The sequence below is a fragment of the Giraffa tippelskirchi genome, chromosome 6 (genome assembly GCF_054371585.1).
Source record: "Giraffa tippelskirchi isolate mGirTip1 chromosome 6, T2T-mGirTip1v1.2.pri, whole genome shotgun sequence".
Taxonomy (NCBI): Eukaryota; Metazoa; Chordata; class Mammalia; order Artiodactyla; family Giraffidae; genus Giraffa; species Giraffa tippelskirchi.
Window position 1 is genome coordinate 59,817,622 of NC_137280.1, and position 16,528 is coordinate 59,834,149.

Genomic DNA, 16,528 nt, shown 5'->3' on the forward strand with positions numbered 1-16,528 from the left:
AGAAAAGAGAATCTTCCTTACACTGTTGATGAGAATGCAAATTGGTGAAGCCACTATGAAAAACAGTATGGAGTTTCTTTTAAAAAGTTAAAATAGAGCTACCATATGATCCAGCATTCTCACTCCTGGACATATATCCAGAATAGACAAGAACTCTAATTCAAAAAGATACATGTACCCCAATGTTCATAGTAGCACTGTTTACAATAGCCAAGACACAGAAACAACCTAAGTTCCCATCAACAATTGGTTGAAAAGGTGTGGTACATATACATAACAAAATACTACTCAGCCGCTAAAAAAGAATAAAATTGTCAATTTCCATGACTTGGATGGACCTAGAGAATATGATACCAAATGAATTAAGTTAAACAGAGAAAGACAAATGTATGATATCACTAAGGATGTGGATCTAAAAAATAATACAAATTAATCTGTAAGTAAAACAGAAATAGACTCACAGATATGGAAAACAAATTTATGGTTACCAAAGGGAAAGGGGTGAGGGAAGGGACAGATTAGGAGTTTGGGATAACTGATACATATTACTATAAACAAAATACATAAACAACAGGGAATGACTGCATTGCACAGGGAACTATATTTAATATCTAGTAAATAATGGAAAATAATCTGAAAAAATATATATGTAAAACAGAGTCACTTTGCTGCACACCTGAAACTAATACAACACAGTGAATTAGCTGTATTTCAATTAAAAAAATAAACAGTCTAAAAAGAAGAATATAAAATGTTAATAGTGTTTAATACTGATTCCATGTTGAAATGATAACATTTTGGACATGTTATGTTATCTAAAAATATTACTAAAGCAAGTACATCGCCCTCCCCCCAATACAGAGCACCATGTTGTTCCCTTCTGTCAGAGAAAGGCCCCAGCTGGGCTATATCCAGCCATCAATTTCAGGTTTCTGAGTATTTGGATTTTTTTCTTTTATTGTTTATTGAAGTTTATTGATGCTAAGATTAGTTAATTTTTTAAAAAAGAAAATGATAAAGAAGAAAATTAAAATTACCCCAGATATAGCTATCCATCAATAATTATTTTAAAGATATGTGAGAAGATATCTCTTCTCTCCATCTTTTTTCCTTTTACTTAAAATGACAGAGACTATAGTACACTACAAGCAGTGCTTAGTTTGGGGTGGTGTGACAGGAATTTGGGGGTATGGATAGGAGTCATATATGTTTAACATTTTCTCTCTCCCCAAAACATAACAAGAGGCTTTAGAGAAAAGAAATATCTTTTACTTATGAATGGAGCTTACAAACAAATCAAAATGAAAAATAATGTTTTAAAACTCTTGAGCCATATTGGCAGAGTGCTGCAATAATATTGAGAATGTGTTGGGAACACTTCAATACCAAAAAAATAAAACTGGCAAAGAATATAAGTAGTGCGCACACACACATATGCAACTAAACATACATATATGCACAACTGACTTCCCTGGTTGCTCAGATGGTAAAGAATCTGCCTGCAATGCAGGTGATCCAGGTTCAATCCCTGGATTGGGAAGATACCCTGGAGATGGAGATGGCAACCCACTCCAGTGTATCTTGCCTAGAGAATTCCATGGACAGAGGAGCCTGGTGGGCTACAGTTCATGGGGTCACAAAGAGTTGGACATGACTGAGTGACTAACACTTACTTACTGATGCACAATTATATATATACGAAAGTGGAAGTTGCTCAGTCGTGTCCAAATTTTTGTGACCCAATGGACTGTAACCCACCAGGCTTCTCTGTCCATTTAATTCTCCAGGCAAGAATACTGGAGTGAGTTGCCATTCCCTTCTCCAGGGGATCTTTCTGACCCAAAGATCGAACTCGGGTCTCCTGCATTTCAGGCAGATTCTTTACTATCTGAGCCACCGGATAAGCCCAAATATATATATATATATACATATACATATAAAGGTCCATACAAAGGTCAATTGTCTCCATAAGACATCACTAAGAGACATACTAAGAGATAAGATTTTGTACCTACAATAGTAGAAACAGGTAAAGTTTGTTGTTTTTTTTCCTATCTTCCTATCCTTTGCTTGTTCTATCCTCCTTTCCACTCTTAATCTGCAACCTCTCCACCACTTCTGCAAAGGGATTTTCATCCTGTTTGCTGACACAATGACTTGGCTCACGAGGTCCTTTCTAAAACATACCATGATTCAGACCACTTTTTCTTCAAATTTCTTTTGTAATCTATCTTCATCCGAATCAACTACTAGGGGCAGGAATTATGCCTGTGCTTTGAAGCAAGCAGGGCAAGAGCAAGTTCACAGCATTATTTGCATCTTAAATCCAATTGGCCCCAAAGATTTCTCTACTCCTGGACTTCTAAGATAGAAGAACTAATAAATCCTCCTACTTTAGCTAGCTTGAGCTGGATTTCTATTGACTTTCAAATCAAATAATTAACAATAATATAAAAAGTGAGACCAAGATTTTAATGTTGGAAATAACATACTCCAAAAAAAGAACAAATTCAGATAGAATAAACTGAAGATGCTTTGAAGGGAGAAGTAAAAGGGAGCTCCATTAGTCACACATTAGGAAAAAAGATGGTTAAACTTTCATCTGGATTTCAGTCCATGTGCACAGCAAACCAGGAAGGGTAAAGAACTTGGTAGAAAAATCTCAGGATGTTGGGATATATAAGTTGGTTAGTTGTTTCTTATGGTCTTCAGTAGAATTCTTATAGAAAAGAACCAGTTTCCATGTAAGGTATCACGTCTGACATTGGAAAGAATATCACATGTAGTCCTTTCTGTTTTGAAGAAACGCAATTTTCTATCTGATGCCAACAATCCCAGTGTATGGAAAATCAAGCTTTAGTCTTCAAGAATCAAACAAAACATTTTTCTCTAAGGTTATGTGCAAATAGACAATCCAGCAATAGGAACAGTGGGGATTAATTTTTGGATTCAGGAGTTTATATAAAACTGTATTATGTTGATTCCTCTTACTCCACCCCTCCATTATCTCCTGCTCTTGACTCCACAAGGCAGAGGCAATAATTGCTTCTATTTTGTGGGATGCATCCTTGTGACAGGAAAATGTTGGACTATGCTATTGTCAACCTTGGCTATTATTTTACATCCTATCTAGGTACAACAAGAATGAATGCCATTACTCTGAAGGCTATAGGAAAAGATGCAAAGGATCAAAGACTAGTGCTTAGAAAAAAAACCCACTACCTGATTCATATTCTACAATTTCAGATTTATAACATTTCGGTAATTACTTCTTAATTCATAGTTTTTACCATAAACAAACTGACTAACTGTCTAGTAGGGTGCTAATTGTTTGTTTTTAACTGCAAAGCAATCCTTAGGACTGTAAAATCTAGCCAGTTGAAATAGATGGTTTCCTGTCCACTATTATTTCCAATTAAAATGCCCTGGGTTATGTCATTAAATGGCCAGAGATGAATACAATTATCCCAGGGAGCATAACAGTGTGCTGCCAGTTGTGAGACTAAGGAATTCACACTTATTATGAATGATCTAGAGGCTTCCCAGGTGGTGCTGGTGGTAAAGAACCCACCTGCCAATGCAGGAGACATAAGAGACATGGGTTTGATCCTTGGGTTGGGGAGATTCCCCTAAAGGAGGGCATGGCAACCCACTCCAGTATTCTTACCTGGAGAAACCCACGGACAGAGGAGCCTGACAGACTACAGTCCATGGGATCGCAAAGAGTCGGACACAATGGAAGCGACTTAGCACACATGCATGTATAAACTATATAAATTTACCCAAGGACAGATTATTGCCCACCTTAGACAAGCAGCATGTGAAGTCTTCTGTACACCCACACTCACTGTATTTTCTTTGCCATGGAGTTTTAATGGTGTTCTCCCTGAGCCTCTATATTTTGAAAGGTTTTTCAGTAGCTGTATGTTTCATTAATATTTAACTGTAAGATACAGGATGATCAGGAGCTACATTTGATGTAAGTAAGCATGAAAGTCTCCTCAAAATTCTTTACCTAAAATTGGAGTCAGATAGCAAATGTGTTTCTTAATTGTTTTCTCGGAGGGGATAATAGTAGTGTGATTGTGTGTATGTGTGTGTGTGTATAAATGATTCTATTACATGACTGTTAATTTTATGTGTCAACTAGAGTAGGGCTTGGAGAAGGAAATGGCAACCCACTCCAGTACATTTGCCTGGAAAATCCCACGGACGGAGAAGCCTGGTAGGCTACAGTCCATGGAATCGCCAAGAGTCGGACGTGACTGAGCGACTTCACTTTCATGCATTGGAGAGGGAAATGGCAACCCACTGCAGTGTTCTTGCCTGGAGAATCCCAGGGACAGAGGAGCCTGGTGGGCTGCAGTCTATGGGATCACACAGACTCAGTCACGACTGGAGCGACTTAGCAGCAGCAGCAGAGTAGGGCTATGGTGCCCAGTTGTTTAGTCAAACACAAGTCTAGGTGTTGCTTTGAAGGCATTTTTAGATATGATTAATATTGACAATCAGTTGACTTTAAATAAAGGCAACCACTTTCCATGATGTGAGTGGAGCTCATTCAACCCATTGAAGACCTTAAAATCAAAGACTTGATATTTCGTGAAGAAGGAATTCTGCCTCACAACTGCAAAAATAGAAACCTTGCCCAACTTGTCAGCCTGCTGGCCTGCCCTCTAGATTTCAGACTTGCCAGCCCCTTTAATAGCATGAGCAAATTCCTTAAAATTTCTCTTTCAGACTCGCTATATAAAACTACATACACTCAAAAGTAGACTCGGATATACATATATATTTAAATTTGTATATTTATAAATATGTTTATATAAGTAAACTTATCTATAAATATATGTTTATATAAGTATATAAATATATATACTTGAGACACACACATATATGTATATATAATTTTGTAAACAACTTGGTAGTTTCTTAAATGTCAAATGTACATCAACCATGTGATCTTGCCATTCCATGTTTGATATTTACTCAAGAGGAAGGAGAGACTGTGCTTAGAGAACTTGTACATGAATATTTATAATAGTTCTATTTGTACTATCTGAAAAATAGAAATAAATGTTCTCCTACAGGTGAATCATTAAGCAAACTGTGGTAAAAGTCAAACAATAAAATATACTCAACAATAAAAGATGAAAACAACTATTCATGCATGGTACTAATAGATGAATCTCAAAATAATTAACCTAAGTGAAAAATTCCAGTCAAAAATTAATACATACTATGTGACGTCCTTTATCCTTGAGTCTAGTATATCCACGAATTTATGTTTCCTAGATTTGTATATGGCTTCCCTGGTGGCTCAGATGGTAAGGAATCTTTCTGCAATGCAGGAGACCCAGGTTTAATCTCTGGGTCAGGAAGATCCCCTGGAAAAGAAAATGGCAGCCCACTCCAGTATTCTTGCCTGGAAAATCCCATGGACAGGGGAACCTCATGGGGTACAGTCCATGGGATCTCAGAGTTGGACATGGCTGAGCAACTTTCACTTTGCTTCACTTCAGACTTGTATATAAAGGGTAAAAGATACTGTGTTGCTTTTACATGATAATTGTTGGTTTATAACTGTGCTTCTCCCATTCTTGCTTAACTGTGAATTGTGTAAGGGAAATGAAAAAGAACTTCATATTTTCTTTCAATTGTTCTTATTACTTTACCAGATATGTAGTAGCCTTTTAGAAAATATTGGCTACTTTAATTTCTGAAATATAGCATCTTCCAAATTATTATGGATAAATGATTTATCTATTCATTTTAAAAAAAATGATTCAAACTCTAGTCCGTTAAGCTGTAACAACTATTCTAATTAAGTCTCAAATTCAAGGACATAAGACAAATTCTGCCACTAGGAAAGGAGAGGGTCTTATAGGCAAACAGGGAATGGGAGTTGGTCTCACTGTAACATTTAGTATTACATTTCTCAATTCATTCAAATGTTGAACTCACAACTTTGGATTTTCCCTCCCCTCATAGAAACAACCAGATGACAACATGGTTGTCTTCATTAGTACCCATAGAGACCCTCCAAGATTCCCCGACACTATGCAATCCTCAGGACGTGCGATTGGCTGATACTAACGCCAAGTATTGTTTGTAACACAGGGGTAGGATTGTGGGTGCCACAAACCCTTCTGTGGCTTTAGAATTACTATTGTTTTAAGAAATGCCCTTCTCTGTGACCTGCCTACTATTTCAAAGAGACTGTATGTCAGTCACCATCAAGCAGACTTGGTATTAACATAAAGATGAAACAGCTGAGCCAATGAGCAAATTACTGGAAACTAGGATTCACTGCGGTGAAGTGTTCTGCACTCAAGATAAAAGGAGCCTTTAGAAAAGACTGTGCAATTTGCAAATCTTGGTTGAGAATGTGCCCTTTGAGATTTTCTTGTGGAGCTGAGTTTTATGAACTGCTAAAAACAGAACCCTAAATAATACTTCCTGTGATCATAAGAATTTTTTTTCCTTATTGTGCAGAAATCAAGTTCTAAGTGCCATTAAATCCACTCATCTCTCAAAATACCCTGGGTTTGCCATTTTTTAACATAGTTTTACCATGTTACTTCTTCTTCCATTCTTTGGTATTTCTGTTGGTGTTTGGAACATTTAAAAAAACTTTTTAAAAAGTTAATCAAGTTCATGGTAGCAAAACTGAGTTGGCAGAGTTGTACTGATAAAGATCATTTTGTTTTTATACAGTCTCCTTTATTTAAAGAAACAAAAACTCAAATACTGGGACTTCTTAATCTTGATGATGAATATTTTAAAAAAGAAAAGAAATAAGGCTATTATTGAGCAAGCCATCTTTCTGTAAAACAGTGCCATAATTATGTAGAAGTCCATAGGCAGAGGTTCTCAACTGTTTTCTATCCCTAACACACATGAAGGATGATACAATTCCATCAGTAACAGTTGCTTCTGAGGACAAAAATGAGGGGAGATGGGAGTAAAGAAAACAGTGTGTGCAAATATAACAAGATATACAGGAACAACTAAATCTCACTCACATGGCTAGAACACAGAAGGTAGGAAATGAATGACAGAGTGTTAATTGCATGGAGACCCCCGTTGGCTACAAATTCTGAACCATCTTGTATGTCATAGTAAAAAGTCTGTGTCTGGTAAATGAGAAACATGAAAGGATTTTACATAAAGAAAACATGATGTTCTTATTTAGAGCTTCTATCAGGTGTCAGTGTAGAGAATATTTTTAAGAAGGGCAGATTAAGCCAAGACATGAATAAAGCTGAAGTATAGTTACAAAGGCATGACACCAACATAAGTCTGATGCTGCTTTTACTTCCTGAAGACAACAGCCATGAGATCAAACCCAATTGTGTCTCCAAGTCATGGAGTTATGACCAAAGTCTTCTTTACAGTTAAGCTAGGGAAATTTGGGGACTTATCTACTAATTATTTTGATAGAGAAAACCCTGACATTTCTTGCATTTTTCAGAATAACAAAAACTAATATTGTGAAATATTCATCTTCTCTGTGAGATAAGGATGGAGAGTTCAATTTCTCCCATATTCTGGAGAGGTGCAGAGTGAGGAATCACTAGCATTGGTTTCCAGGATCTCTCAGAGACAACATTTTGCCTCCCAAAATGAGGATGTGAACTCTGCCAAATGGAACCCATAGTGTCTGGCTGTTCTCTATCTGGAAAATGAGATAATTCCAATTTTGCAAAACTATTATAAGAATTATAGAAAATACATTCAAAGTGCATAGAATAATGCCTATTTTATAGTGGATCTTTAATTATAATTCATTATTTGTACATATTATTCATTAAATTCTGTAAATTATTCTTGTAAAAAGAAGCTAGGCACCCTAGGAACACCTGGGATAAGGATGTATCTAAAGGGAAAAAGGATGTGAGCAAGGAGGATTCAATTATGTTATTCACAATATTTCATCAAATTTGACAGAACTTCCTGATTATTCTGGAACATATGGTTTTTTAAAATGTGCAGTAGCAAAGATGTGAGGGTGGGAGTTTCTGGAGCAGATAAGAGTCTGTGTGGAGAGCTATGGTGTCCATCAGGATACTAACTATCAGAAGAGATTAGCAGGCATCTAAGGAAGATAGCAGGGGTTGAAAGCATCAACAGTGGGAAGATAAATGTCAAGAAACTTAGAAATGAAAGGTAAAGTTATCTTATCACTAGAGTTGCTGAAAGACAGTCACAGTGTTCCTATAAAGAAGCTTTCTGGAACTGAAGTAGTCAAAGGAGGTACAGCAGGAAGCCTGGGAAACGCTGTGCAATGACAGACATTGGAGAAATCTGCTTTAGGAATCCCTTCAGCAGATGAAATAAATCGCAGTCTCTACAAGGCACACCATATGCTTGCTGGTTGTAGCCAAACAGTAAGTCATTCCCAAACTTCCAAGTTTGGCCATGAAAAGCTTGAAGCTCAATTATGCTTTATATTCAGATTTTACCCCTTTGTTAACCTCTGAGATTTTTCTCTACAAAGTCAATCTTTTTCACCACCATTGGGTCAATGTCTTTATATGGAGAATACACATTTATTACTTTTCTTGGAAACTCCAAATTTAAATTCCAGAAGAGCATTCATTCTTCCATTCATTCACTCAACCAATGGGCTAAGTTTTGTGATAGCATCTGGGGATAATTTGATGAAAAAGACAGTCCTGGTGTCTATCCTTATAGGACACTCAGTTCAGTTCAGTCGCTCAGTTGTGTCTGACTCTTTGCGACCCCATGAATTGCAGCACGCCAGGCCTCTCTGTCCATCACTAACTCCCAGAGTCTACCCAAACCCACGTCCATCGAGTTGGTGATGCCATCCAACCATCTCATCCTCTGTCGTCCCCTTCTCCTCCTGCCCCCAATCCTACCCAGCATTAGGGTCTTTTCCAATGAGTCAACTCTTCGTATGAGGTGGCCAAAGTACTGTTGTTTCAGCTTCAACACCAGATCTTCCAATGAACACCCAGGATTGATCTCTTTTAGGATGGATTGATTTGATCTCCTTGCAGTCCAAGGGACTCTCAAGAGTCTTCTCCAACACCACAGTTCAAAAGCATCAATTCTGCGGTGCTCAGCTTTCTTCACCGTCCAACTCTCACATCCATACATGACCAGTGGAAAAACCATAGCCTTGACTAGACGGACTTTTGTTGGCAAAGTAATGTCTCTGCTTTTAAATATGCTATCTAGGTTGGCCATAACCTTCCTTCCAAGGGGTAAGCGTCTTTTAATTTCATGGCTGCAATCACCATCAGCAGTGATTTTGGAGCCCAAAAAAATAAAGTCTGACACTGTTTCCACTGTTTCCCCATCTATTTCCCATGAAGTGATGGGACCAGATGCCATGATCTTAGTTTTCTGAACGTTGAGCTTTAAGCCAACTTTTTCACTCTCCTCTTTCACTTTCATCAAGAGGCTCTTTAGTTCTTCTTCACTTTCTGCCATAAGGGTGGTGTCATCCGCATATCTGAGGTTATTGATATTTCTCCCGGCAATCTTGATTTCAGCTTGTGTTTCTTCCAGCCCAGCATTTCTCATGATGTACTCTGCATATAAGTTAAATAAGCAGGGTGACAATATACAGCCTTGATGTACTCCTGCATTCTAGTAAAGGAGAGTAATGTTAAACTAATCACACAATTAATTAACAATATAACGTTCATTGAGATATAATGCAGGGATACTAAGACAGTGTATACCATTGTACTCACTATTGTCATAAGCAACAGAAAGCCATTACACAATTAAAGACAGAGCCTGCAATGATTATATTTGCTTTTTCCTAAAGGCTCTCCTGGATGACGTCTTCAAAATTGTTTTCAAACATTTGCTGATTGAAACTCACTTTAGGCTGGCAACATGCCATCGTCCAACACCATTCACCTGGAAGCCACAAGTGTTCCCACTGCTACATGGGAACAAACAGTTCTCAGCTTTTGCCACCTCCTTCCCTGCCCCCACCTTTTGTGCTCCAGACATGCATATAAGGCTGTGTGCTTTGAATTTCATAAACCCTCCTCTTTCTCTAGAAACTCAAAACCTGTCCAGGAGACAAGAACAGGATAGATGACCCATGATACTTCCATCCTTCATCTCTCGGATCTGCATACAGGCCCTATGAAAACACGTAAATTTTCTCTATCTGCATGTAGATAAGAACTATCTTTCATGCATATCTGTTTATATAAATGATTAGATTTTTAATATTTTTATTTCATTCTTTGTAAAAAAATCTAAAAATATCTATAAACATAGACTTAATTATATCTAATATATTTACCTAAAATCATTACCAAAAGATAATTATATATTATCTCTATTTAGATATTTAGATATAATATCTATTATATATTATCTCTATTTAGATTGTCAGATACATGAAGTTTCCAGTATCTGCAGGAGTTTTGAACAAACAATAAAGTTATTGATTGAGCCCTTTGATCCATTAACACCATATATTTCTCCATTTATTGGAGTCTTCCATAATTTTTCTCATCAATATTTTAGTTCTCATAGTTTGGGTAGTGTACTTATTTAGTGAAATTTAAAAGTAAGAGTTCATAAATTTGATGCTATTTGGGTATTTTTAATTGTAATTTCCAACTATTTACTGACAGAGTGTTGAAAACCAATTTATTTTTGATACTTAACTCCATTTTCATCACTGATCTTAATTCCAATTTTTCTGCTTCTTTTGGATATATTTTTTCTTTTCCTAATTTCTTAAGATGGAAATTTAAATAACTAACTTGATAACTTTAAAGCTATAAAACTCCCCCAAACACTTTAGTTATTCCATAATTTTATATGTTGCATTTCAATTGCTCTTCAATTAAAAATATTCTTATTTCTTCCCATGATTAGCATTTTATCCATGGTTTTTTAAATGTAGAGTGTAAATCCCAGATATGTGGCCATTTTACCCATTTTTTTGTGTGTGTTCATGATTTCTAGTTTACTGTCACTCTAGTCAGAAAACATACTGTGCATTATTTCAATTCTCTTTAATTTATTGAGATTTTTATAGCTCTAGAATATGATATATTTGTTCATTCTACCATGAACAGTCAAAAATTATGTTTGTTTATGTGTAAGTATATACAAAATATATGTAAACTACTCTGATTCTTTTTAAAATTTTTATTGTGGTTGTCTACCTTTCAGTTCTTTTATTTTTAACCTATATATATTTTTATATTGAAAGTAGCTTTGCTGTACATAGCATGTAGTTGGTTCTTGACTTTTTTATTTGAACTAAGAACCTCAGATTTTTTTTTCATTGATGTCCTTAGAACAAAGGTTGGTAAACATTTCTACAAAAGACCAGATCATAAATATTTTCATATTTCCAGTCCATTAGGTCTCTGTAATAATTAATATCAGTTGTCAGTGTAGTTCCAGGCAAGAGTACTGGAGTGGGGTGCCATCGCCTTCTCCGAGCGTAGAAGCAGCCATAATCAATATGCAAACAAATGTGCATGGCTGGATTTGGCCCTTGGAATGTAATTTGCTAATCCCTGATTTAAATCATTGAAATTTAATGTGACTTTTGATATGGTTGAATTAAAATCCTTCCACTGTTTTCTATTCATTTCATCTGTTCTTTGTTTTCTTCTTTTACTTTTTTCAGCTTCTTTCGGATTGAGTATTCCTTTATTATTTTGCTATTTTGTATTTATAATTAGCTTATTAGTTAGAACTATTTAAAAAGTAATGTGTGCTCTCAACAGATGTCCTTGAATTTGCAATTTATTGTTGTGTAGTTGCTCAGTTGTGTCCAGCTCTTCTGCCACCCCATGGATTGTAGCCCATCAGGCTCCTCTGTCCATGGGATTTCCCAGGCAAGAATACTGGAGTGAGTTGACATTTCCTTCTACAAGGGATCTTCCCAACCCAGGGACTGAATCCACATCTCTTATGTCTCCTGTATTGGTAGGCAGGTTCTTTACCACTGAGCCACCTGGGGTGAATTCATCCCGAATTCGCAATGTATGTATTTAAATAAATGTGGTCTATATTCAAAATGGGCTTCCCTTGTGGCTCAGCTGGTGAAGAATCTGCCTGAAGCGTGAGAGACCTGGGTTCAATCCCTGGGTTGGGAAGATCCCCTGGAGAAGGAAAGGCTACCCACTCCAGTATTCTGGCCTGGAGAATTCCATGGATTGTGTGGTCCATGGGGTTGCAAAGAGTCAGACATGACTGAGCGACTTTCACTTCACTGCGTATTCAAATTACATTATGAAACTTTTGCTGAAATCTAAGGAAATCAAACAGTATGCTCCCAATACATTATTCCTATCCATTGTATTAATTTTTAGTACATTTTACTTTTATGTTATATGAACAGACAAATGTTGCTATTTTTTAGATAGTCATATTTAAGAGCAATAAAATGAAGTAAAAAGTCATTTTATATCTCTTTGTTTCTGCTATTTCCAACATTATTCATTTCTTTGTGTAGATATGCTGTTTTTTGTCACTTGATACATGCTGGTTGGGATAGTGGGGAAAGGAGGAGGAATTCTGTTTCTTTGATTCAACATCAATTTTAGTTAGGTACTTGTCTTTTGTCTTATTCCTTCATCTAGATTATATTCTCCTGCCATCTCATTTTGTCTAACTTTCTATATTTATGGTGTCTGTTCTGCCACTTCAGTGTTGTGATTCCTCTTGCTTCTGATGTCTGCCCCTAGTGGATGAGTCTGTCTAAGGAGCTTGTATCTGCTTCCTGGTGGGAGGAGATGGTCCCTGCCCACTGGTTGTTGGGTCTGTCTAATGGGCAGGGCCATGTTCAGAGGTGTGTCCAGAGGTGGCTGTGGGCTCAGGAAGACTCTAGGCAGCCAATCTGCTGGTGGATGGGGCTGTGTTCCTGCACTATTGGTTGTTTGGGTGAGGTATCCCAGCATTGGAACCTATGGGCTATTGGGTGGGGCCAGGTCTTGGTGTCAAAATGGCAGCCTCCAAAACACCTCACACAATGACAATGAGTGCTCCCTGGTATCTCTGTCACAAGTGTCTTTGTTCCTATAGTGAACCAAAATCACCCTGTTTCCCCAGGAGACCCTTCAAGACCAGCAGGTAAACCTTCCTTAGGCTCCTAAAAAGTCACTGATTTTTCCCTAGGTCCTGGTGCAAATGAGACTTTATATGCACCCTACAAGAGTGGAGTTTCTGTTTCTCCCAGTCTTGTGGAGTTTTTGGAATCAAGCTCCACTGGCCTTCAAAGACTAATGCTCTGGGGCTCCTCCTCTTGATGCCAGACCTCTAGCCTGCGAAGCCTGAGGTGGGGCTCAGAACTCTCAAATCTCTGGAAGAATCTCTATGATACAATTATTTTCCAGTCTGTGGGTCACCTACTAAGCAGGTATGGAATTTGCTTGTATGAGTTTGTGCCCCATCTACTCTCTTCTTTGTCTCTGGATGTGGAATATCTTTTCAGGTAGATGTTAGTCTTTTCTGCTGATGGTTGTTCTGCAGTTACTTGTGATTTTGGTGTTTTCATGAGAGGAGGTGAGCTCAAGTCCTTCTATTCTGCCATCTTGAAAGTAGACTCATGTACTTGCCTTTTGAATGTATTAGTCTGATCCAGTCAGTAGACAGATACCTCAGAGTAATATGAAATGGGAATTTTTCATATAAGGGTTGGTTAACTATGAACAAGGAATTAAATATTACTAAGAGATAAGGAGACCACAAAAGAATATCTTTGGGTTGAGGGGGGTATCAAAGAGTGAAAGTATCCAAGAGTGAAAGAAAACATCGAACTGCAGTTGCTTCCCAAGGCTGGAATCCAATTGTTGAAGTGTGTATGATTGCATCGCAATGAAGACTGGAGAAATCTCTTGAGTTACTCCCCAGCAAAAAATTTTCCACAGTTGGCACTGGAGTATTTGTGGGATGAGGTTGGTGGGCAAGGAAGTATGAGCTGGAAATGGCATGCAGAAAATTCCCCACTAGAGTACCAAAAGGCTGCATTCAGTGAACAGGAAACCACTTTCTAAGGTACCAAAGAAATTTGCTGTGAATCGGTTTTTTTGCAGGGGGTTGAGGGGCACTTTTGAAGTTGCCAGAATGCTAGATAGGGCATAAACTGTGTTCAACAGAAGGACACTGGGAAGCAGAGAGCTGAGGAGGAAGGAGGGTAGATTAAACACTTAGGGAAGCTGACTATGGAGCTTGCAAAACCAGGAAACTGACCTTGTGAGAACAGTGTTCAACGTGGTGAAACCTGAAGTTTCCATGTAATTCAACAGGAATCTGTCCACATGGGTTGCTGCTAAATTTTCCAGGAAATTGAATGGAGAACTTGTGGAATTTGCTCAGATATTGTTCTTCAGGAGAGTCATTGGACTTGCCTCAAGGAAGTCAGGTGAGGCATCTATGGAACTTTCCATTGTGTAGAACAGGAGGAAGCCTGCTGAGGCTCCAGGTCTTATTGGGAAGCTGCCTGTAAACAATGCTGCCGACTCATCCAGAAAACCAACTAGACTGTAAAACCAACTGTGAGAGTGCTACTGAGATTCACGGAGAGTCTGCTCTCCCTGGGGTCAGTTATTCTAACCCAACTTCCCATATTAGAAAGAAATGAAATATTTTTGAACCAGGATGAAAAGCCTCATTCTCTTAGAGTCCCTCCAGTGCCCTCTACTGTCAAAACTTTTTTTGTTAAGTTCCAGTGTCACAAACAAAGCCATTTGGTGAATTTAGAACTAAGAGGTAAGAAATTAATAAATGCTACAATCCATCCCTTTGGCTCAGCCCTAAAAGCAGGATTAAATCAGTCCCAAATCTCATCTTTGTGAATCTATCTTCTGGGACCACTTAGAGTACCAATTCTGTGTCACTTAAGGTCCAGTAAGAAGATGGAAAACAGACAATAATATGAAAGAATTATGAACTATTTTTAAAGAATCAATTACTAAAAGGGAATAAAAGAAAATTCTAAAGAATCATCAACTGCTGAGAGAGAACACCCAGGGAATACGCAGGCATCAAAGGGGATAATCCTCCGTAAGCTTGGGGTTCAGATTTTGTTGAAGTGTATGGGTTCCAGCATATGTATTTGTTGAGCTGTGCTTGATCAGAGCTGATCAACAGTCAAGTGGGCGGAAAACTACAAACCAGGACTGACATGCTAAAAATCTACCCTTGGAACACTAGTGATTTGAGGATGTTAGGCAGAGAACTGTGAACCAAGAGTGGCATGCAGTGATTTTTTTTTCTTCCCCAAAAAGCATATATCAGGCTGAGGTGGGTGGGCAAGAAATTCACCAGGAAGCTGTCAGCGGAGCGTGTTGAAGAACTTGCAGGAAATGTGGCCGGGCACCAGCTGGGCGCACTAGAACTTCACTGGGAAGATGCCAGCAGAGGGGAGGGTGCTGTGAAACTTTCTTGGAAGTTGCCTGGGGCTCCCACAGAAGGATCAAAAAAGGTACCTGTACAGGCATTGTTACACAGGAAGCTCTTAATGATGGGGGCAGCTCCATCAAGGAGCTGCCAGCCCCTATCACTGAAACAAAAGGAAGCAAATCATCCCAGAACCAGGGAGAAAACCTCTGTCTTCTCCAGTGTTCTTTCAAAGAAAAAAATAATGGACAAAGCAGGATGTGATTCAGAGTTAAGACCCAATGGATGGATAACTGGAGTCCTGGGTCTCCATATGAGGTCTTCTCAGTGAAACTTTCCATTAATGATCTGGGCTCTGGATTGTGTCCCTGCCCCTGCTCCGCACACAGGTTTACTGTTCCCTTTCTTCAGCGGCAATGTGTCTTCATCCTTATTCCGAGGCAGAGGGAATTAGCTGCTCTTCCTCTGTCTGCTCCAGGATGACACAGGAGATGCAAAGGCATCTTCCTTCCTGCAGCAGCATGGTGCCCCTTCACTAGGTCTTTCTCAAGAGGAGGCTTCCTCAGTTCTCCAGCTTTGCCCCAGTTTTTCTTGTTGGACCCTTGGTGAGGTCCATGAAAAAGAGCTTTCATGGAGGCAGGAATCCCCTTTATGTTTGTGCAGCTCAGGATGTCCCTACTTTCATATTGGTCCACAAGTAGCTATAAGAACTCTACCACATTTTCTAGCTCAATTATTCCTATAATCATCTAAAATCCAGCAGCTGCTCCAGATGAGCAAGTCTGCTTGTCCAATCTCTCCTTAGTGACGTCTATCTTCCCTTCAATTTTGGGTTAGTTGGTTTCAGTGGGACCTCACCTCTCACAACAACTCAAGAAAGGTTGTGATTTTAGGGACTTCCTTGGTGGTCCAGTGGTTAAGGCTTCACCTTCCAATGCAGGGGGTGTGGGTTCAATCTCTGATTGGGGCACTGAAGATCCCACATGCCTCAAGGCCAAAAAACCAAAAACATAAAACAGAAGCAATATTATAACAATTACAATAAAGACTTTAAAAATGGTCCACATCAAAAAAATCTTAAAAAAAAAAAAAAAGGTTGTGGGTTTTAAGATTATCCAGTACATGTTGGAAACATAAGGTCAAGTAGAGAAATCTTCCCATAAAT

General features: G+C 38.3%; 1 long non-coding RNA gene across 1 annotated transcript; it reads right to left on the minus strand.

Annotated features, from left to right (window-relative positions):
- Nucleotides 1-11,206: 11,206 nt before the first annotated feature.
- On the minus strand, nucleotides 11,207-15,289 carry LOC145509669 (uncharacterized). Its single transcript, XR_014056290.1, has 2 exons — nucleotides 12,149-15,289; nucleotides 11,207-11,917 (listed from the first exon to the last, which is right to left on the minus strand). It is a non-coding gene; the product is annotated as an uncharacterized LOC145509669 (long non-coding RNA).
- Nucleotides 15,290-16,528: the final 1,239 nt, after the last annotated feature.